This window comes from Euprymna scolopes, chromosome 33 (assembly GCF_053919585.1).
Source record: "Euprymna scolopes isolate OS-2025 chromosome 33, ASM5391958v1, whole genome shotgun sequence".
NCBI classification, from domain to species: domain Eukaryota; kingdom Metazoa; phylum Mollusca; class Cephalopoda; order Sepiida; family Sepiolidae; genus Euprymna; species Euprymna scolopes.
This window is the reverse complement of record NC_136514.1, coordinates 76,699,879-76,720,325: the sequence shown is the minus strand read 5'-3', so window position 1 is coordinate 76,720,325 and position 20,447 is coordinate 76,699,879. Positions and strand designations below refer to the sequence as shown.

At 37.9% G+C, this 20,447-nt stretch overlaps 26 non-coding genes across 26 annotated transcripts; all 26 read right to left on the bottom strand.

The window, feature by feature from the left end:
• Positions 1-13,527: 13,527 nt before the first annotated feature.
• Positions 13,528-13,643, bottom strand: Trnal-caa (transfer RNA leucine (anticodon CAA)). Its single transcript has 2 exons — positions 13,606-13,643; positions 13,528-13,573 (listed from the first exon to the last, which is right to left on the bottom strand). It is a non-coding gene; the product is annotated as a tRNA-Leu (tRNA).
• A 96-nt stretch (positions 13,644-13,739) lies between these two features.
• Positions 13,740-13,855, bottom strand: Trnal-caa (transfer RNA leucine (anticodon CAA)). Its single transcript has 2 exons — positions 13,818-13,855; positions 13,740-13,785 (listed from the first exon to the last, which is right to left on the bottom strand). It is a non-coding gene; the product is annotated as a tRNA-Leu (tRNA).
• A 308-nt stretch (positions 13,856-14,163) lies between these two features.
• Trnal-caa (transfer RNA leucine (anticodon CAA)) lies at positions 14,164-14,279 on the bottom strand. The gene is made up of 2 exons: positions 14,242-14,279; positions 14,164-14,209 (listed from the first exon to the last, which is right to left on the bottom strand). It is a non-coding gene; the product is annotated as a tRNA-Leu (tRNA).
• A 95-nt stretch (positions 14,280-14,374) lies between these two features.
• Trnal-caa (transfer RNA leucine (anticodon CAA)) lies at positions 14,375-14,490 on the bottom strand. The gene is made up of 2 exons: positions 14,453-14,490; positions 14,375-14,420 (listed from the first exon to the last, which is right to left on the bottom strand). It is a non-coding gene; the product is annotated as a tRNA-Leu (tRNA).
• Positions 14,491-14,797: 307 nt separating this feature from the next.
• Trnal-caa (transfer RNA leucine (anticodon CAA)) lies at positions 14,798-14,913 on the bottom strand. Its single transcript has 2 exons — positions 14,876-14,913; positions 14,798-14,843 (listed from the first exon to the last, which is right to left on the bottom strand). It is a non-coding gene; the product is annotated as a tRNA-Leu (tRNA).
• Positions 14,914-15,009: 96 nt separating this feature from the next.
• Trnal-caa (transfer RNA leucine (anticodon CAA)) lies at positions 15,010-15,125 on the bottom strand. The gene is made up of 2 exons: positions 15,088-15,125; positions 15,010-15,055 (listed from the first exon to the last, which is right to left on the bottom strand). It is a non-coding gene; the product is annotated as a tRNA-Leu (tRNA).
• A 308-nt stretch (positions 15,126-15,433) lies between these two features.
• Trnal-caa (transfer RNA leucine (anticodon CAA)) lies at positions 15,434-15,549 on the bottom strand. The gene is made up of 2 exons: positions 15,512-15,549; positions 15,434-15,479 (listed from the first exon to the last, which is right to left on the bottom strand). It is a non-coding gene; the product is annotated as a tRNA-Leu (tRNA).
• Positions 15,550-15,857: 308 nt separating this feature from the next.
• On the bottom strand, positions 15,858-15,973 carry Trnal-caa (transfer RNA leucine (anticodon CAA)). The gene is made up of 2 exons: positions 15,936-15,973; positions 15,858-15,903 (listed from the first exon to the last, which is right to left on the bottom strand). It is a non-coding gene; the product is annotated as a tRNA-Leu (tRNA).
• A 96-nt stretch (positions 15,974-16,069) lies between these two features.
• On the bottom strand, positions 16,070-16,185 carry Trnal-caa (transfer RNA leucine (anticodon CAA)). Its single transcript has 2 exons — positions 16,148-16,185; positions 16,070-16,115 (listed from the first exon to the last, which is right to left on the bottom strand). It is a non-coding gene; the product is annotated as a tRNA-Leu (tRNA).
• A 96-nt stretch (positions 16,186-16,281) lies between these two features.
• Trnal-caa (transfer RNA leucine (anticodon CAA)) lies at positions 16,282-16,397 on the bottom strand. Its single transcript has 2 exons — positions 16,360-16,397; positions 16,282-16,327 (listed from the first exon to the last, which is right to left on the bottom strand). It is a non-coding gene; the product is annotated as a tRNA-Leu (tRNA).
• A 96-nt stretch (positions 16,398-16,493) lies between these two features.
• On the bottom strand, positions 16,494-16,609 carry Trnal-caa (transfer RNA leucine (anticodon CAA)). The gene is made up of 2 exons: positions 16,572-16,609; positions 16,494-16,539 (listed from the first exon to the last, which is right to left on the bottom strand). It is a non-coding gene; the product is annotated as a tRNA-Leu (tRNA).
• Positions 16,610-16,916: 307 nt separating this feature from the next.
• On the bottom strand, positions 16,917-17,032 carry Trnal-caa (transfer RNA leucine (anticodon CAA)). Its single transcript has 2 exons — positions 16,995-17,032; positions 16,917-16,962 (listed from the first exon to the last, which is right to left on the bottom strand). It is a non-coding gene; the product is annotated as a tRNA-Leu (tRNA).
• Positions 17,033-17,128: 96 nt separating this feature from the next.
• Trnal-caa (transfer RNA leucine (anticodon CAA)) lies at positions 17,129-17,244 on the bottom strand. The gene is made up of 2 exons: positions 17,207-17,244; positions 17,129-17,174 (listed from the first exon to the last, which is right to left on the bottom strand). It is a non-coding gene; the product is annotated as a tRNA-Leu (tRNA).
• A 307-nt stretch (positions 17,245-17,551) lies between these two features.
• Trnal-caa (transfer RNA leucine (anticodon CAA)) lies at positions 17,552-17,667 on the bottom strand. The gene is made up of 2 exons: positions 17,630-17,667; positions 17,552-17,597 (listed from the first exon to the last, which is right to left on the bottom strand). It is a non-coding gene; the product is annotated as a tRNA-Leu (tRNA).
• Positions 17,668-17,763: 96 nt separating this feature from the next.
• Trnal-caa (transfer RNA leucine (anticodon CAA)) lies at positions 17,764-17,879 on the bottom strand. Its single transcript has 2 exons — positions 17,842-17,879; positions 17,764-17,809 (listed from the first exon to the last, which is right to left on the bottom strand). It is a non-coding gene; the product is annotated as a tRNA-Leu (tRNA).
• A 308-nt stretch (positions 17,880-18,187) lies between these two features.
• On the bottom strand, positions 18,188-18,303 carry Trnal-caa (transfer RNA leucine (anticodon CAA)). The gene is made up of 2 exons: positions 18,266-18,303; positions 18,188-18,233 (listed from the first exon to the last, which is right to left on the bottom strand). It is a non-coding gene; the product is annotated as a tRNA-Leu (tRNA).
• A 96-nt stretch (positions 18,304-18,399) lies between these two features.
• Trnal-caa (transfer RNA leucine (anticodon CAA)) lies at positions 18,400-18,515 on the bottom strand. Its single transcript has 2 exons — positions 18,478-18,515; positions 18,400-18,445 (listed from the first exon to the last, which is right to left on the bottom strand). It is a non-coding gene; the product is annotated as a tRNA-Leu (tRNA).
• A 96-nt stretch (positions 18,516-18,611) lies between these two features.
• Trnal-caa (transfer RNA leucine (anticodon CAA)) lies at positions 18,612-18,727 on the bottom strand. The gene is made up of 2 exons: positions 18,690-18,727; positions 18,612-18,657 (listed from the first exon to the last, which is right to left on the bottom strand). It is a non-coding gene; the product is annotated as a tRNA-Leu (tRNA).
• Positions 18,728-18,813: 86 nt separating this feature from the next.
• On the bottom strand, positions 18,814-18,929 carry Trnal-caa (transfer RNA leucine (anticodon CAA)). The gene is made up of 2 exons: positions 18,892-18,929; positions 18,814-18,859 (listed from the first exon to the last, which is right to left on the bottom strand). It is a non-coding gene; the product is annotated as a tRNA-Leu (tRNA).
• Positions 18,930-19,025: 96 nt separating this feature from the next.
• On the bottom strand, positions 19,026-19,141 carry Trnal-caa (transfer RNA leucine (anticodon CAA)). Its single transcript has 2 exons — positions 19,104-19,141; positions 19,026-19,071 (listed from the first exon to the last, which is right to left on the bottom strand). It is a non-coding gene; the product is annotated as a tRNA-Leu (tRNA).
• A 94-nt stretch (positions 19,142-19,235) lies between these two features.
• Trnal-caa (transfer RNA leucine (anticodon CAA)) lies at positions 19,236-19,351 on the bottom strand. The gene is made up of 2 exons: positions 19,314-19,351; positions 19,236-19,281 (listed from the first exon to the last, which is right to left on the bottom strand). It is a non-coding gene; the product is annotated as a tRNA-Leu (tRNA).
• A 96-nt stretch (positions 19,352-19,447) lies between these two features.
• Positions 19,448-19,563, bottom strand: Trnal-caa (transfer RNA leucine (anticodon CAA)). The gene is made up of 2 exons: positions 19,526-19,563; positions 19,448-19,493 (listed from the first exon to the last, which is right to left on the bottom strand). It is a non-coding gene; the product is annotated as a tRNA-Leu (tRNA).
• A 96-nt stretch (positions 19,564-19,659) lies between these two features.
• Positions 19,660-19,775, bottom strand: Trnal-caa (transfer RNA leucine (anticodon CAA)). Its single transcript has 2 exons — positions 19,738-19,775; positions 19,660-19,705 (listed from the first exon to the last, which is right to left on the bottom strand). It is a non-coding gene; the product is annotated as a tRNA-Leu (tRNA).
• Positions 19,776-19,871: 96 nt separating this feature from the next.
• Positions 19,872-19,987, bottom strand: Trnal-caa (transfer RNA leucine (anticodon CAA)). Its single transcript has 2 exons — positions 19,950-19,987; positions 19,872-19,917 (listed from the first exon to the last, which is right to left on the bottom strand). It is a non-coding gene; the product is annotated as a tRNA-Leu (tRNA).
• A 96-nt stretch (positions 19,988-20,083) lies between these two features.
• Positions 20,084-20,199, bottom strand: Trnal-caa (transfer RNA leucine (anticodon CAA)). Its single transcript has 2 exons — positions 20,162-20,199; positions 20,084-20,129 (listed from the first exon to the last, which is right to left on the bottom strand). It is a non-coding gene; the product is annotated as a tRNA-Leu (tRNA).
• Positions 20,200-20,295: 96 nt separating this feature from the next.
• On the bottom strand, positions 20,296-20,411 carry Trnal-caa (transfer RNA leucine (anticodon CAA)). The gene is made up of 2 exons: positions 20,374-20,411; positions 20,296-20,341 (listed from the first exon to the last, which is right to left on the bottom strand). It is a non-coding gene; the product is annotated as a tRNA-Leu (tRNA).
• Between the last annotated feature and the right edge of the window lie 36 nt (positions 20,412-20,447).

Genomic DNA, 20,447 nt, shown 5'->3' with positions numbered 1-20,447 from the left:
CTCCGCTGCTCAAGGCACGTTAAACGTGCATGACCCCAAGTCCGTGTGGCAATATTGTTCTCTTCGGGCGTCAATCTGGTTTCGTGTCGGTGTCTTCGTCGTCTGGCGTCAGGGCATACCTGAAATAAACTGCATCTTCACTTATGCCGGCAATCGAAAAACAAAGAAAAAACTCTGAGGTCATTTTCGTTTAAACCAAATAAAATAATTATTTGCAATCATTCTACATTTGTTTAAAGTCATGTTTTCGTTATCCGCGCTTCGTGATGCAGGTACTTGAGATTTCAGGTTAATTCTCTAGCTAAGAACAAGATCTTTTTAAGTTAGTCCTTACTGAGATTTCTGCCCCTGCCTCACCCCAGACGGGGCGAGAGCCGATGTGTACGCTTCGCTCGCTAGCCAAAGACTGCCAAAAACCCTTCTATATCTCCTTTTTCGAGTAGGCGATCATTGTTTATATCAAAAGCATCTTCCTTCCTTTTCTCCATTATCTTCTATTCCCCCCTCTTTCTTCTCTTGTGAATTTCTTTTTCTATCCCTCTATTTTCTTATACTTTTCCCTTTCTCTATTGTTTTGTGAACATATCTGTCAAACTAGCTTGGTGGTCTCTGAGTTAAAACACCACGGGTCCCCGATTTCCGAGCAGACATTTTGGAGCCCAATTCTCGAGACTGTCCGAATCAATTACGTTAGTTAAAACTCATTCTAACCAGATCCAACTAGAAAAATAATCTCCTTTTTTTCCGCCATTAAAACAGATATCATGCCTCCCAACATATCATAAACGCCTGTCTTAATCTTTGACACAGTATCAGCACGCCCCCCCCGCCATAAGCATTCTTATCTTCACCTAGATGAACGGGACACCCGGCACCGTCCGGTGTCCCGTCACATTAATACATGGAAAGGAACGAAGAAAAGGGGACTGATACACGGAAAGCAACGAAGAAAAGGGGACTGATACACGGAAAGGAACGAAGATAAGGGGACTGATACACGGAAATGAACGAAGAAAAGGGGACTTATACATGGAAAGGAACGAAAAAAAGGGGACTAATACATGGAAAAGAACAAAGAAAAGGGGACAAATACATGGAAAGAAACGAAGAAAAGGGGAATGATACACGGAAAGGAACAAAAAAAAGGGGACTAATACATGGAAAGGAACGAAGAAAAGGGGACTAATACATGGAAATGGAACGAAGAAAAGGGGCCTAATATATGGAAATGAACAAAGAAAACGGGAGTAATACATGGAAAGGAACACAGAAAAGGGGACTAATACACGGAAAAGAACGAAGAAAAGGGGCCTAATACATGGAAAGGAACGAAGAAAAGGGGACTAATACATGGAAAGGAACGAAGAAAAGGGGACTAATACATAAAAAGGAACGAAGAAAAGATAAATATATTTTTAACCATCTTTTGTTGTAATGGCATTGTATATTTTTCATGTTTTTTTTGTTTTGAAAGGGGGCTAATACATGGAAAGGAACGAAGAAAAGGGATTAATACATGGAAAGGAACACAGAAAAGGGGACTAATACACGGAAAAGAACGAAGAAAAGGGGGCTAATACATGGAATGGAACGAAGAAACGGGGGCTAATACATGGAAATGAACAAAGAAAAGGGGACAAATATATGGAAAGGAACGAAGAAAAGGGACTAATACACGGAAAGGAACGAAGAAAAGGGAAAAATACATGGAAAGGAACGAAGATAAGGGGACTAATACATGGAAAAGAGCAAAGAAAAGGGATTAATACATGGAAAGAAACGAAGAAAAGGGGACTAATACATTGAAAGGAACAAAGAAAAGGAACTAATACATGGAAAGGAACAAAGAAAAGGGGACTAATACATGAAAAGGAACGAAGAAAAGGGGACTAATACTTGGAAAGGAGCAAAGAAAAGGGATTAATACATGGAAAGAAACGAAGAAAAGGGGACTAATACATTGAAAGGAACAAAGAAAAGGAACTAATACATGGAAAGGAGCGAAGAAAAGGGGACTGGTACATGAAAAGGAACGAAGAAAAGGGGACTAATACATGGAAAGGAGCGAAGAAAAGGGGACTAATACATGGAAAGGAACGAAGAAAAGGGGACTAATACATGGAAAGGAACGAAGAAAATGATTTTTGTCGTCCCAGCAGTTCACATAGTGAATACAAAAGAGACATGAAAATGAACTAAATATGCGGGATTACCGTGAGAACTGAAAAGGAATATCCAACATGAAGAACATTAATATATTAAAAATAATTGTAAGAACATTAGGAACAGTCTCAAAGAATTTTGAGAAAAACACGAGAAAAAATCGGAATTAATAGGAAGCCTGAGATTATCGAACGAAGGTTAAAGAAAATCTCCACATGAACGACAAACTCTAACTGGCCATATAGAAACTGTTCCAGAAATAAAACAATATGACACAACAAAAGATTGTCCTATACTTTTTATAAATCTACCAAAATTCATGCAGGGGCTATTATTGCCACATCTGAGCTGGCCTCTCCCTCGTAGACAGAAATCAAAAAAGAGATTCTAATCTATGTGATTCAACCCTTGTGAGATGGGATTAAATAGTAATAATTGTTATAATAGAGCTAAGTCCAAGCTTTTATCGTGTGAATAATACCGAGCAGTTCCCGATTGCCCTACTGGCTCCTCCTAGCAGGTTACTGACCCAAGTTAGAAACAATGGAAAGTAACTGCGTATAAACGGGTGTGAGTTAATAACAATTTAATACTTATACTGTTGTGCCAATGAACGAATGATATACTGGGCAATAGTATTGGAATATTGTTTTGGTTTGAGCTTTGGGTGACGATGACCCCTAGATTCTTGATGGAAAATTACTCACGGTGGATGCTTACGTAAGATTGGTAATCGACCAATAGGGACGAGCATACGCATGACTGGGCGATTTCCCATTGGTTAAAGTGTACGCCTGAGAGCGTCCGAACCCCCCACCCTGGTCACCCAATTATAAAATGACGTGCACGAGAAAATTTCCAAAGTAACAGTAAGAAGTTCTTGACAGTCGAACGAGAGTAAAAAAAAGAGTCGAATCCGTAAAACCGCTCTGGCTGCAGCCTGACAAGAAGAAATCACATCTTACTATAAACCACCCGTGCCTTGATAACTGTAGCTGACTGCAGACTTTGAAAGAAAAGAGAAAGAAAGTGTATTTCAGAAAGTGAGAGAGAGGAATACGAGCTGACATATTGCTAATAATTGAACAAGACAGTGGCCGCTATTCAAAACAAAACTTGGGTTTTTTTTCTAGTTAACTGTTTACGCGTATGTAAACGTAATCTACGAACAGGGTATTTCTCTAACGGACTATTGGCTTTACACCCGTCAAATATATTTTTAACCATCTTTTGTTGTAATGGCATTGTATATTTTTCATGTTTTTTTTGTTTTTGTTTTTTGTAATTATCTGTTTTGACAATATAATTATTGCATAGAAACAGACCAGAGGAGTTGATCGTCCTTTTTTCTGTATAGCTTTCGGTGTTAATTTGCCTTGACTTCCAGGATCGCCAATATCAAGTCAGAGTGTCATTTTGTAAACATTTCGCGTGGAAAGTGAAAGACCCAAAAGCGACGAGCCGACCCTGTTCTCGCACGGATCGATTATAGCCAAACTATTGTAATATGTGAGCTATTTGGGTGACCAGTATAGCTGTTGACTCTGCCCGATTGTTCCATAATTCCGGATACACCTAGATTCGAACTCTTATATCAGTGAACACCCGTTTAGCTTATATCTAAAGGATCTCGCACTATCGAGGAAGCTCAACCCATTAAAGCAGTGTGCCTCTTTTACAAGTATTTTAATGAAACGTGCTTTGAGCATATAACACTGGCGCCCTCTGCTAAGTTATAAGTGTGGAGAAAACCCCCAAACAGGAAACTCGCACATCTTCACCATTGAGGTCCTTATCTGACCAAAAAGGCTTTTATTATAATAGTTTCTTGCCTCAAGCTACTAGACTTTTGAAGTTCCTTCCGGTTCTGCTTATCTGACTCTACTGACACACAGAAGTTTAAATGTAATTAGAACAAACATCTTGCTGCTCAACTCTCTACATAGTATCCCCGTAGATATGGTCCCAAAATAGTAGTCCCTACGTCTAAGTAACAATATGTCTTGCTTTGGGTGAAGAACAGTAAAAAAAACGCCATGAGTAAGTTTTTTTAATCTGTAATAAATCACCCAAGAACAGTCTATTAATTGACAACCAATATGCATTTCATCCAACTATATCAGTCGTTGATGTGCTGACTGTAATATCACACAGAATTAGTAAATGACTGACGAGGCTTTGTTTATAGAGCTATAGCTTTCGACGTATCAAAAGCCTTTGGTAAATTTTCGTATAAAGGTCTGTTTCACAAACTTGCTACCTCTAGAATGTCTGAAAATTCCTTCTAGGCTATTAAACCTGATAGGTTAATAAAATTAGTTATTGATGGACATACGCCTGAAACACATAGTATACAGTGCTGCTGTGCCTCAGGGACCAATTTTGGTGTAAACGTTCTTTTTTTATTTTCATGAATTCCTAAATCAATTGTATGATCATTGTTTAACATTTATAGAGATGACGAAAACATTTGTTGCAACATTTCGAAAAGCATTACTGATCAGAATCTCACTAATGACAACTAATACAGATTCTGCAAAAACAGAATTGGAAAATGTGAGTCATCTGGTTTCAATTTGCAAGGTACTTTAAGGGGATGGCCGTTGTGGTCCAGTGGATTTTTGGGTTTGTATTGCTGTACACATAGATTCGAAAAGGTTGTCAAAAAAACAAATATATAACAAATAAATGTTATCAAAGGCAAGATAAGTTACTTTTCTGCAAAACTGGATATATTTTTTTGTGTTTTATGTAACATATTTATTCAGCTCGAAAAACATACAGTGTTTACCGATGTATTCGAAAATTAAAGATGGCGCCTCACACCCTCTTTAACACCGTAAGTTTGGGAAAAGGTGTTATAAATAAAAAACTATACAAATACTATTAAAAACCCGCCGAATATATGTCAACCTATGTCACGGTAACATATATTGAGCGAGTTTTTAACGGTATTTTATCCGGTTTTTTATTTCTAACACCTTTTCCCTAATTTACCGTGTTAAAGAGAGAATCAGACGCCATCTTGAATGTTCCAATACATCGGTAAACACTGTATGGTTTTCGAGCTGAATAAACATGTTACATTGAATAAAAACACGAAAAATATATCCAGTTTGGTAGAAAAGTAACTTATCTTGCCTTTGATAACATTTATTTGTTATATATTTGTTTCTTGACAACTTTTTCGAATCTATGTGTACAGTAATACAAACCCGGATTTTTTTTTTAAAATAAACAAACAATCCAATTCAACTACGATTCTTTATTTAAAACAAAAACAAAAAACTTTCATTTACGTTTTTTTACTAGTTTTTTTTCTTCACATTCTTTTACATCGTAACTGCTAATGTTTTTCTTTTAATCACACAACGAGTCATACCTCATCATTTTTATAAAATAAAAACGTGTATTTCGGTAAACACAAATTCTACGCAGGTATTTTTGAATCCGAATTATTTACACTTTGTTTTCGTTGCAATAAACCGTTGAACAAATCTTTCTAGACTGAGGTAGCATAAAAGAAATTCGTTTAAACTGAAATATAATCATAAATGGTGCTCAATATCCGGAGAATAGCTTCTCTTCGTATCCCTTCTACCGAAATATCTAGTGGAGAGTTTGTCAAGTACTTTTTCTTTTTCCGAGTTGGAGGGGATTACATTACATTCGTTCTTTATTTTCGAAATTTTTGTTGAGGTAACGATAGAGTTTACATATAATCATGAAAAATTGCTCAATATTCTTAGTATATGTCGACCTTTGCAACGCTGGGTATCCATGCTAGTATATATATATATATATATATATATATATATATATATATATATATATATATATATGTGTGTGTATATATATATATATATATTGTTTTCTGGATCTTTCTCTCTCTCTCTCTCTCTCTCTATATATATATATATATATATATATATATATATGTATATATATGTATATATGTATATATATATATATATATATATATATATATACTTTTACAATTAAGTTTACAAAGATAATCCAAAATAGGAAACTTAAAGTATATCATAAATATTAAAGGCTTAATATTTATAAAGTCATCTTAACCAGGTGTAAAAGCTCCATAAACCAAATACGTAATAGAACTTATAATAAGAACAAAGAATTAATAAAACATGTTAAAACACTTTAAGAAGAGTTAAAAAAAAAAAACATGTTTAATTTTCAAAATGGCGACACAAATTAAGTGGATTTTCCTTAATCTGCGGAATTTCGAAAGAAATACTTTCCTTCTCATCAGAGGATAGGAAATAGCAAAATGCGGGATCGGATTTTGCTTGTCAAGTATTTAATGAAACTATGAGTAAGTCATAGAGTTTACATGGTAAAAGTTAAAAAATAGTGAAGCAGAGAGAATGGGGGGGATGATTTCATGTTAATGGAAGTCAGGTGAAGAGTAGAATATATATATATATATATATATATATATATATATATATCCAAGTATCTGCATTAGAATGTATCTGTAATCAAATATGGTGGATCAAAAAGATACGTGCCGATTACTGACGATTTTCTTATATAGCAAGACATTGAAAGTTATTTAGGACTGAGAAATCAATTGTGAATCGCTAAAAATCAATCACACGCTATTTAAAAAGTTTCGAGCTCGAACTGTACCTGATTACCTCAGTTCAAGTGTAGTATCTTGTACATATATTTTTAGTCCTGACAGAAAATCGAACTCATACATAAAAACACATAGAGATACTTAGACAGACACACACACGCACACATGAACACACACATACACACATATATGTGTATTGTACACACACACACGCACACATATATATATGCATACATATGTATATGAAGTAATGAAAATATATATTGCAATTAAGCTAAACAGACTGTTTTCGCGTTCCATCCATATAACGAATCACCAGGCTTAAATGCATTAAATTAGTAATACGAAGTTAATTCCTAGGATGAGCAAATGCGGAAGCCTCTGTGTTGTTTAATTGTCAAATATTTTACGTTATTACTACTTCGCTCTGCTCACGTATTAAGCACTGTCGAAGCATATATTGAAATTTGATATGCACAATATTTCTCCTCACAAAACTTTATGTGAATACCTTGAAATTATACATATATATTTATATATATATATATATATATATATGTATATATATATATATATATATATATATATATATATATATAACTACTTAATTTACTCACATAAAATTAATATACGAAAGTATAGATTTATGCGTAAACTTTAAGTATTTACTTCAAAAGTGCTCAATACGTAGGCAGAGCTAGTTAGTAATTTATAAAATATATATGGCGATTAAGCTACACTGAATATTCTGCGTTTCATCCACTCTAGCTTGAAGAGTCTAAGAGTTGATGAAACGCGGAATATTCAGTGTAGCTTAATCGTCATATATATTTTATAAATATATATATATTTTATAAATTACTATATATATATATATATATATATATATATATATATATATATATATATATATATATATATATATATATATATATATATATATATATATATATATATATAAGAGAACGAAAATTAAAACTGTCAGTTGAAATCTACAATCAAAATTTATTCATCGACTGAATAATCTAAAAAAAACAATTTACACAGTCTTTATTTCGAGGAGTTCCAAAGAAAGTTATTCCTGCTATTTTTCTCATCAGAGGTCAGAAAGAAATCAACGAAGATTTTGCCACGCTAAAAACTATCTAATTCTCACTCCCTGCCCTTATTTTGCCAATATCGAGATCGAATTGCAGAAAGAATTCTTTCGGTCTGTCTCGGGAATATCCGGTAAGAGAAATACAAACTTTTACGTGCTGACCTTATTTTTGTTTATCAATTTTTTTAGGCTGATCTTAATTTTTTTTTTTTAATTATTGTGAAATCAGCCTTTCTTATTAAGCCAACAATGAAAGATGACAGACTATGTTCCTGTTCTTTTTATTTCTCGATCCAACTTGAGTGGATATCAACTTTTCTTTGGACTACTGCACTATCCGAAAAAAAATCCATTATTTCAGCTGGTTTGAAAACTTTCCAACCGGACTATTAACATAACACTGGATTTATATTGGCCCTCATTCTCTCTAAAGAACTATTTTCGCCAATCGGATTACCTTAGGAGCATCTTCATACAAGCTGAAATATTATGTGCAGTTGGTTTATATAGTTTTTCTTGTGTTACATATCCAATAGTTTTTTCCTTGTTTTTCTTGGAAATGTATGATTATAATAAATTGCAGATTCACATAATGCCAAACCAGCAAATTATAACATTGCAACAAATATAATTTGCTGATTTATTTCTGTCCTCTGATGAGAAGAATAGCGAGAATAGCATTCTTTGAAACTTTGTGGAATAAAGATTTTGTAAATTATTTTTTGAGAAATACAGTTTTAATTTTCTTTCTCTTATGAGTAGCTCTACTTTCTATTGCGTATTCAACGTTTTTATCCAGGTAGGATTAAATTTCCGATATATAATTACTGGTATTTATATAAGAGAGAAATTTACTATTGCATATATCAATTAACACTACATTATTTTGATATCATTCCTTTAATATGGACATGAGTTTGCTTTTTAAGTCAACAAATATAATCAAATGATTACGTATAATAATAAAGGAAACAATACATTTTGCTATTTTAGTATACAAATTAGAAAAAATTAGTATGTAAAACGAGAATATAAAAAAATATTGACACAAATTGAAGTTGAATTTTTCAAAAATTATGTCAGGAGTGGGATTCGAACCCATGCCTACATCCGGTGACCAGAACACTCATAGTTTGAGGTAAAGAATCACAGACCCTTGGAACTCGCGCCTTAGACATCTCGGCAACCTGACACAGGATCTTTTACATTTTTTTGCCTTGGATTTCGATAAAATTCGTCCGTAAAATAAGAAAATAAACAATAAAATGTTACAAGAATTATAGTTTAATTTTTTTTCAAATCATGCCAGGTGTAGGATTCGCACCCAGGACCACATCCATGGTCCAGAAAACAAATAGTTCTTGTTAAGAATCACAGTCTTTGAGTCAGGAGCCTTCGACCGCTCGGCAATCCTGACACATGTACTTTGCCATTTAAGCCATCAAATTAGACCAAATGCGTAGGTAAAAAAAAAAAAAAAGAAAAAGAAAAAAAAAACAACTAAACTATAAAATTTTACAAAATTTTAAGTCGAATTTAAACAAAAAAAATGTCAGGAGTGGGATTCGAACCCACGCCAAAAACCCGTGGACCAGAACGCTTATAGTTCTAGTTAAGGAATACCATTCCCTTAAATCTGGCGCGTTAGACCACTTGGCTATTCTGACAAACGAACTTCGCATGATTATCCTTCAAATTAGATAAACTGTACATTAAGTAAAAAAAAATTTTCTTCTTACAAAATTAAAAGAAATGCTGTAAGGTGAGAGATTCGAACCCACACGCCAGATCAGAAGCACGGGCGTGTGATTATTAAATCCTCCCTACTCTCCTGGCCTTGCACCCTCTGACTTTAACCTCTTCCCATCCATAGTTCTAGCTAAAGAATCACAGTCCCTAGAGTGTGGCGCCCTAGACTGCTCGACCATCCTGACACATCGACTTTTCTTTTTAGTCTTCAAATTAGATAAAATGCGTGTGTAAAATCAGTTAACAAACAATATAATTTTACCAAAATTAAAAGAAATACTGTGGACCAGAACTCTCACAGATCTTGTTTAGCAATCACAGACCTTTGAATCTGGCGCCTTAGACAGCTCGGCCATCACACATGAACATTGCTCTTTAAGCTTTCAAACAAGATTAAATGCGAATGAAAAATAAGTAAAAAACCACAAAATTTTACACAAATTCAAAAAGAATCCTGTCAGGAGTGCGATTCGAACTCTCCCTCACATGAGTGGACCAGAACACTCATACGAGGGTCGTGCAATAAGTAATGCCCCTGACCCACTTCCAATTGTCTGATCTACCTGAAATTTTGCATGTGCAATGATTTATATCTCTATGTGTTATGTGGCAAATTACAGCTCTGAACTAATTGTGGTTTCTGTTTTACAGGTGTTTGAACTGAGTCAGGTGTGAAATGGCGCCTGTTGAATATAGAGCAGTGATCCGGTTCTTGTATTTAAAGGACGCACACCACAGGAGACTTTTGATGAAATGAAAGAAACTTATCGTGATAATTCTCCATCATATGACCTTGTAAAACGCTGGAATCGTGAATTTAAACATGGCCGGAAGTCTGTGAAAACAGCTCCCAGACCTAAGCGCCCCCATTCTGCCATCGATGAGGCATCTGTCCGTCAAGCTGAGGCTGCCATTTTCGAAGATCGGCGCTTTACTATTCGCCAAATAGCCTAAGATGTCAAGATTAGTACAGGGTCTGTGGAAACTATCATTCATGACCATTTGCACATGCATAAGGTGTTTGCCAGATGGATTCCCAGGTTGCTTACAACATTCCAGGAGCGATCACGCGTCGAGTGCTCAGGAATTAATTTGGAGATATGCCAAGAAGGTGAGTCAAAGTTTTTCAAAATACAGATTACACAGGATGAAAGCTGGGTCCCGTACTATGATCCAGAGACCAAAGCCCAGTCAATGCAGTGGAAGCACTTAGACTCACCACCTCCAAAAAAGGCCAGGGTGAAGCCCTCCGCTGGCAAGGCCATGCCCACAGTCTTCTGGGACCAGGACGGTGTAGTGATGATAGATTTCCTGGCAAAGGGTACCACAATTACAGGAGCCTATTATGCTCTTCTTTTGAGGAAAGTAAGCGAAGCTACCAAAATCAATCGGTTCACAACTCGCATGTCGGCAGATAAGAAGCACGGGCGTGTGGCTATGAAATCCTCCCTACTCTATTGACCTTGCACCCTCTGACTTTCAGCTCTTCCAAGCCCTGAAGTTGTTTTTGAAAGGAAAGCGTTTCCCCAATGGTGCAGCCTTGATTTCTGAAGTCGCGTCGTGGTTAGAGGAGCAACCTAGGGTGTTCCAAAAAAACAGTCTCCAGAGCTGCATCAAACGATGGGAGAAATGCATGACTCTGGGTGGTTCCTATGTAGAGAAAGACCAATAATTGTGCCAAGTTTCTTTGCTCTACTACTATGGGAAGCGGGTCAGAGGCATTACTTAATGCACGCCCCTCGTAGTTCTAGTTATCGAATAACATTCCCTTTAGTCTGGCGCCTTAGACTGCTCGCTTGTCCTGACATATGAACTTTGCTATTTTTGTCTTCAAATTAGATAAAATGCGTGAGAAAATTAAGAAAACCATCCAAAAAAATTACCACAATAAAAAGGACGTCGGGAGTAAGATGCATTTTAGTCTTCAAATTAGAAAAATGCGTGTGTATTTTTTTAAAATACAATTATACCAAAATTTAAGAAAATGCTGTCAGGAGTAGGATTCGAATGTACGCCAACATCCGTGGACCAGAACACTCATAGTTTTAGTTAAGGAATCACAGTCCCTTGAGTATGGCCCCTTATACCGCTCGACCATCCTGACACATGCATTGCACTTTATCAGTGTTCAAAAGAGACAAAATGCTGTGGTGAGAAACGTAAACGAAAAAAAAAATTATATCAAAATTTTAAAACATCTTGTAAGGAGTGGGATTCGAAACCACGCCCATATACGTGGACCAGAACACTCACTGATTTTCTTAAGTAATCACAGTCCATCGAGTCTGGCGCCTTAGACCGCTCAGCCATCCTGAAAAAATAGAACATGTAAGGAGTAGGATTCGCACCAACGCCCACATCTGACGATCAGAACACTCACAATTCTAGTAAGGGAATTACAGGCCTGGAGTGTAGCGCCTTAGACCACTCGGCCATCCTGACATAAGGACTCTTCAAAATAGATAAATGCTGATGTGAGACAAGTAAACAACAAACAAAATTACATAAAACATTGTTCTCAGGAGTGGTATTCGAACCCACGCCCACATCCGTGGAGGAGAACACGCATAATTCTAGTAAAGGAATCACAGTCCCTTGAGTCTGGTGCCTTAGACCGCTCGGTCATTCTGACAAAATAGGACACTTCTTTTTCTGTATAAAAATAAATAAAATTATGTGCTGAGAAAAGTAAAAAAAAAAAAAATTATATCAAAATTTAAAACAATTTTGTCAGGCATGGGATTCGAACCCCCGCTCACATCCGTGAACCAGAACACACATAGTTCTAGTGAAATGAATCACAGCCCCTACAGACTAGCGCCTAAGACCGCTCGGCCATCCGTCCATATGAACGGTTCTATTTCAGTCTTCAAAATAAATAAAATGCTGATGGGAGGAATTTAAGTAAAATTTAAAAAAAATGTTTTCAGGAGTGAGATTCTAACCCAAGCCAGAATCTGCGGACAAATACACTCATGGTTCTTGTTAACGAATCACAGTCCCTTGAGTCTGACATATGAAAGCTTCTTTTTCAGTCTTCAAAATAAATAAAATGTTGATGTGAGCAATGTACACAAAAAACAAATTACTGTCAAAATTTTACAAAATGTTGTCAGGAGTAGCATTCGAACCAACGCCCTGGCGCCTCCGACCGCTCGGCCATCCTGACATACGAACGTTTCTTCTCCAGTCTTCAAAATAAATCACATGGTGATGTGGGAAATTTACACAAAAAAAAATTATGTCAAAATTGTTGTCAGGTGTGGGATTCGAACCCACATCCGTGGACAAGAACACTCATAGTTCTAGTAAAGGATTCACATTACCCTGAGTCTGGCGTCTTAGACCACTAGGCAATCCTGACATAAAGACATAACTTCTCCAGTCTTCAAATTAAATTACGTGGTGATGCGAGAAATTTAAACAAAAAAAAAATATATCAAAATGTTGTCAGGAGTGGGATTCGAACGCAAAATTTTTAAAAGTGCTGTTAGGAGTGGGATTCGAATCCACGCCCACATCCGTGGACCAGAACACTCATAGTTCAAGGTAAGGACTCACAGTCCCTGGAGTCTGGCACCTTAGACCGCTCGACCTTCCTGACATATCAACGTTTATTGTCCAGTCTTCAAATTAAATAACATGGTGATGTGAGAAATTTAAACAAAAAAAAAAGTATATCAAAATTTTTAAAAATGTCGTCAGGAGTGGGATTCGAACCCAGGCCGCATCCGTTGACCAGAACGCTCATAGTTCGAGTAAAGGAATCACAGTCCCTTGAGTCTGGCGCCTAAGACCGCTCGGCCATCCTGAAATGTGACCGTGTTTTCTCCAGTCTTAAAAATAGATAACATGGTGATGTGAGAAATTTAAACAAAAAATAAAATTTTATCAAAATTTGTAAAAATGTTGTCAGGAGTGGGATTCGACCCCACGCCCACATCCGTGGACCAGAACACTCATAGTTCTAGGTAAGATATCACAGTCCCTTGAGTCTGGCGCCTAAGACCGCTCGGCCATCCTGACATGTGAACGTGTTTTCTCCAGTCTTCAAAATAGATAACATGGTGATGTGAGAAATTTAAACAAAAAATTAAATTTTATCAAAATTTGTAAAAATGTTGTCAGGAGTGGGATTCGAACCCACGCCCACATCCGTGGACCAGAACACTCATAGTTCTAGGTAAGGAATCACAGTCCCTTGAGTCTGGCGCCTTAGACACCTCGGCCATCCTGACATTTGAACGTGTTTTCTCCAGTCTGAAAAATAGATAACATGGTGATGTGAGAAATTTAAACAAAAAATAAAATTATATCAAAATTTGTAAAAATGTTGTCAGGAGTGGGATTCGAACCACCGCCCACATCCGTGGACCAGAACACTCATAGTTCTAGGTAAGGAATCACTGTCCCTTGAGTCTGGCGCCTTAGACCGCTCGGCCATCCTGAAATGTGAACTTGTTTTCTCCAGTCTGAACAATAGATAACATGGTGATGTGAGAAATTTAAACAAAAAATAAAATTATATCAAAATGTGTAAAAATGTTGTCAGGAGTGGGATTCGAACCCACGCCCACATCCGTGGACCAGAACACTCATAGTTCTAGGTAAGGAATCACAGTCCCTTGAGTCTGGCGCCTTAGACCGCTCGGCCATCCTGACATGTGAACATGTTTTCTCCAATCTTAAAAATAGATAACATGGTGATGTGAGAAATTTAAACAAAAATAAAATTATATCAAAATTTGTAATAATGTTGTCAGGAGTGGGATTCGAACCCACGCCCACATCCGTGGACCAGAACACTCATAGTTCTAGGTAAGGAATCACAGTCCCTTGAGTCTGGCGCCTTAGACCGCTCGGCCATCCTGTCATGTGAACGTGCTTTCGCCAGTCTTAAAAATAGATAACATGGTGATGTGAGAAATTTAAACAAAAAATAAAATTATATCAAAATTTGTAATAACGTTGTCAGGAGTGGGATTCGACCCCACGCCCACATCCGTGGACCAGAACACTCATAGTTCTAGGTAAGGAATCACAGTCCCTTGAGTCTGGCGCCTAAGACCGGTCGGCCATCCTGACATGTGAACGTGCTTTCTCCAGTCTTAAAAATAGATAACATGGTGATGTGAGAAATTTAAACAAAAATAAAATTATATCAAAATTTGTAAAAATGTTGTCAGGAGTGGGATTCGAACCCACGCCCACATCCGTGGACCAGAACACTCATAGTTCTAGGTAAGGAATCACAGTCCCTTGAGTCTGGCGCCTTAGACCGCTCGGCCATCCTGACATGTGAACGTGTTTTCTCCAGTCTTAAAAATAGATTACATGGTGATGTGAGAAATTTAAACAAAAAATAAAATTATATCAAAATTTGTAAAAATGTTGTCAGGAGTGGGATTCGAACCCACGCCCAAATCCGTGGACCAGAACACTCATAGTTCTAGGTAAGGAATCACAGTCCCTTGAGTCTGGCGCCTTAGACCGCTCGGCCATCCTGACATGTGAACGTGTTTTCTCCAGTCTTAAAAATAGATAACATGGTGATGTGAGAAATTTAAACAAAAAATAAAATTATATCAAAATTTGTAAAAATGTTGTCAGGAGTGGGATTCGAACCCACGCCCACATCGGTGGACCAGAACACTCATAGTTCAAGGTAAGGAATCACAGTCCCTTATGTCTGGCGCCTTAGACCGCTCGGCCATCCTGTCATGTGAATGTGCTTTCGCCAGTCTTAAAAATAGATAACATGGTGATGTGAGAAATTTATACAAAAAATAAAATTATATCAAAATTTGTAAAAATGTTGTCAGGAGTGGGATTCGAACCCACGCCCACATCCGTGGACCAGAACACTCATAGTTCTAGGTAAGGAATCACAGTCCCTTGAGTCTGGCGCCTTAGACCGCTCGGCCATCCTGACATGTGAACGTGTTTTCTCCAGTCTTAAAAATAGATAACATGGTGATGTGAGAAATTTAAACAAAAAATAAAATTATATCAAAATTTGTAAAAATGTTGTCAGGAGTGGGATTCGAACCCACGCCCACATCGGTGGACCAGAACACTCATAGTTCTAGGTAAGGAATCACAGTCCCTTATGTCTGGCGCCTTAGACCGCTCGGCCATCCTGTCATGTGAACGTGCTTTCGCCAGTCTTAAAAATAGATAACATGGTGATGTGAGAAATTTATACAAAAAATAAAATTATATCAAAATTTGTAAAAATGTTGTCAGGAGTGGGATTCGAACCCACGCCCACATCCGTGGACCAGAACACTCATAGTTCTAGGTAAGGAATCACAGTCCCTTGAGTCTAGCGCCTTAGACCTCTCGGCCATCCTGACATGTGAACGTGTTTTCTCCAGTCTGAAAAATAGATAACATGGTGATGTGAGAAATTTAAACAAAAAATAAAATTATATCAAAATGTGTAAAAATGTTGTCAGGAGTGGGATTCGAACCCACGCCCACATCCGTGGACCAGAACACTCATAGTTCTAGGTAAGGAATCACAGTCCCTTGAGTCTGGCGCCTTAGACCGCTCGGCCATCCTGACATGTGAACGTGTTTTCTCCAGTCTTAAAAATAGATAACATGGTGATGTGAGAAATTTAAACAAAAAATAAAATTATATCAAAATTTGTAAAAATGTTGTCAGGAGTGGGATTCGAACCCACGCCCACATCCGTTGACCAGAACACTCATAGCTCTAGGTAAGGAATCACAGTCCCTTGAGTCTGGCGCCTTAGACCGCTCGGCCATCCTGACATGTTAACGTGCTTTCTCCAGTCTTAAAAATAGATAACATGGTGATGTGAGAAATTTAAACAAAACATAAAATTATATCAAAATTTGTAAAAATGTTGTCAGGAGTGGGATTCGAACCCACGCCCACATCCGTGGACCAGAACACTCATATTTCTAGGTAAGGAATCACAGTCCCTTGAGTCTGGCGCCTTAGACCGCTCGGCCATCCTGACATGTGAACGTGCTTTCTCCAATCTTAAAAATAGATAACATGGTGATGTGAGAAATTTAAACAAAAATAAAATTATATCAAAATTTGTAATAATGTTGTCAGGAGTGGGATTAAAACCCACGCCCACATCCGTGGACCAGAACACTCATAGTTCTAGGTAAGGAATCACAGTCCCTTGAGTCTGGCACCTTAGACCGCTCGGCCATCCTGACATGTGAACGTGCTTTCTCCAATCTTAAAAATAGATAACATGGTGATGTGAGAAATTTAAACAAAAAATAAAATTATATCAAAATTTGTAAAAATGTTGTCAGGAGTGGGATTCGAACCAACGCCCACATCCGTGGACCAGAACACTCATAGTTGTAGGTAAGATATCACAGTCCCTTGAGTCTGGCGCCTTAGACCGCTCGGCCATCCTGACCTGTGAACGTGTTTTCCCCAGTCTTAAAAATAGATAACATGGTGATGTGAGAAATCTATACAAAAAATAAAATTATATCAAAATTTGTAATAATGTTGTCAGGAGTGGGATTCGAACCCACGCCCACATCCGTGGACCAGAACACTCATAGTTCTAGGTAAGGAATCACAGTCCCTTGAGTCTGGCGCCTTAGACCGCACGGCCATCCTGACCTGTGAACGTGTTTTCCCCAGTCTTAAAAATAGATAACATGGTGATGTGAGAAATTTAAACAAAAAATAAAATTATATCAAAATTTGTAATAACGTTGTCAGGGGTGGGATTCGAACCCACGCCCACATCCGTGGACCAGAACACTCATAGTTCTAGGTAAGGAATCACAGTCCCTTGAGTCTGGCGCCTTAGACCGCACGGCCATCCTGACCTGTGAACGTGTTTTCCCCAGTCTTAAAAATAGATAACATGGTGATGTGAGAAATTTAAACAAAAATAAAATTATATCAAAATTTGTAATAATGTTGTCAGGAGTGGGATTCGAACCCACGCCCACATCCGTGGACCAGAACACTCATAGTTCTAGGTAAGGGATCACAGTCCCTTGAGTCTGGCGCCTTAGACCGCTCGGCCATCCTGACATGTGAACGTGCTTTCTCCAATCTTAAAAATAGATAACATGGTGATGTGAGAAATTTAAACAAAAAATAAAATTATATCAAAATTTGTAAAAATGTTGTCAGGAGTGGGATTCGAACCCACGCCCACATCCGTGGACCAGAACACTCATAGTTGTAGGTAAGATATCACAGTCCCTTGAGTCTGGCGCCTTAGACCGCTCGGCCATCCTGACCTGTGAACGTGTTTTCCCCAGTCTTAAAAATAGATAACATGGTGATGTGAGAAATTTAAACAAAAAATAAAATTATATCAAAATTTGTAAAAATGTTGTCAGGAGTGGGATTCGAACCCACGCCCACATCCGTGGACCAGAACACTCATAGTTGTAGGTAAGATATCACAGTCCCTTGAGTCTGGCGCCTTAGACCGCACGGCCGTCCTGACCTGTGAACGTGTTTTCCCCAGTCTTAAAAATAGATAACATGGTGATGTGAAAAATTTAAACAAAAAATAAAATTATATCAAAATTTGTAATAATGTTGTCAGGAGTGGGATTCGAACCCACGCCCACATCCGTGGACCAGAACACTCATAGTTCTAGGTAAGGAATCACAGTCCCTTGAGTCTGGCGCCTTAGACCGCTCGGCCATCCTGACATGTGAACGTGCTTTTTCCAATCTTAAAAATAGATAACATGGTGATGTGAGAAATTTAAACAAAAAATAAAATTATATCAAAATTTGTAAAAATGTTGTCAGGAGTGGGATTCGAACCCACGCCCACATCCGTGGACCAAAACACTCATAGTTGTAGGTAAGAAATCACAGTCCCTTGAGTCTGGCGCCTTAGACCGCTCGGCCATCCTGACCTGTGAACGTGTTTTCCCCAGTCTTAAAAATAGATAACATGGTGATGTGAGAAATTTAAACAAAAAATAAAATTATATCAAAATTTGTAAAAATTTTGTCAGGAGTGGGATTCGACCCCACGCCCACATCCGTGGACCAGAACACTCATAGTTCTAGGTAAGGAATCACAGTCCCTTGAGTCTGGCGCCTTAGACCGCTCGGCCATCCTGACCTGTGAACGTGTTTTCTCCAGTCTTAAAAATAGATAACATGGTGATGTGAGAAATTTAAACAAAAAATAAAATTATATCAAAATGTTGTCAGGAGTGGGATTCGAACCCACGCCCACATCCGTGGACCAGAACACTCATAGTTCTAGGTAAGGAATCACAGTCCCTTGAGTCTGGCGCCTTAGACCGCTCGGCCATCCTGACCTGTGACCGTGTTTCCCCCAGTCTTAAAAATAGATAACATGGTGATGTGAGAAATTTAAACAAAAAATTAAATTATATCAAAATTTGTAAAAATGTTGTCAGGAGTGGGATTCGAACCCACGCCCACATCCGTGGACAAGAACACTCATAGTTCTAGGTAAGGAATCACAGTCCCTTGAGTCTGGCGCCTTAGACCGCTCGGCCATCCTGACATGTGAGCGTGTTCTCCAGTCTTAAAAATAGATAACATGGTGATGTGAGAAATTTAAACAAAAAATAAAATTATATCAAAATTTGTAAAAATGTTGTCAGGAGTGGGATTCGAACCTACGCCCACATCCGTGGACCAGAACACTCATAGTTCTAGGTAAGGAATCACAGTCCCTTGAGTCTGGCGCCTTAGACCGCTCGGCCATCCTGACATGTGAGCGTGTTTTCTCCAGTCTTAAAAATAGATAACATGGTGATGTGAGAAATTTAAACAAAAAATAAAATTATATCAAAATTTGTAAAATTGTTGTCAGGAGTGGGATTCGAACCTACGCCCACATCCGTGGACCAGAACACTCATAGTTCTAGGTAAGGAATCACAGTCCCTTGAGTCTGGCGCCTAAGACCGCTCGGCCATCCTGACATGTGAACGTGTTTTCTTCAGTCTTAAAAATAGATAACATGGTGATGTGAGAAATTTAAACAAAAAATAAAATTATATCAAAATTTGTAAAAATGTTGTCAGGAGTGGGATTCGAACCCACGCCCACATCCGTGGACCAGAACACTCATAGTTCTAGGTAAGGAACCACAGTCCCTTGAGTCTGGCGCCTTAGACCGCTCGGCCATCCTGACCTGTGACCGTGTTACCCCCAGTCTTAAAAATAGATAACATGGTGATGTGAGAAATTTAAACAAAACATAAAATTATATCAAAATTTGTAAAAATGTTGTCAGGAGTGGGATTCGAACCCACGCCCACATCCGTGGACCAGAACACTCACAGTTCTAGGTAAGGAATCACTGTCCCTTGAGTCTGGCGCCTTAGACCGCTCGGCCATCCTGACCTGTGACCGTGTTTCCCCCAGTCTTAAAAATAGATAACATGGTGATGTGAGAAATTTAAACAAAAAATAAAATTATATCAAAATTTGTAAAAATGTTGTCAGGAGTGGGATTCGAACCCACGCCCACATCCGTGGACCAGAACACTCATAGTTCTAGGTAAGGAATCACAGTCCCTTGAGTCTAGCGCATTAGACCGCTCGGCCATCCTGACATGAGAACGTGTTTTCTTCAGTCTTAAAAATAGATAACATGGTGATGTGAGAAATTTAAACAAAAAATAAAATTATATCAAAATTTGTAAAAATGTTGTCAGGAGTGGGATTCGAACCCACGCCCACATCCGTGGACCAGAACACTCATAGTTCTAGGTAAGGAATCACTGTCCCTTGAGTCTGGCGCCTTAGACCGCTCGGCCATCCTGACATGTGCGCGTGTTTTCTCCAGTCTTAAAAATAGATA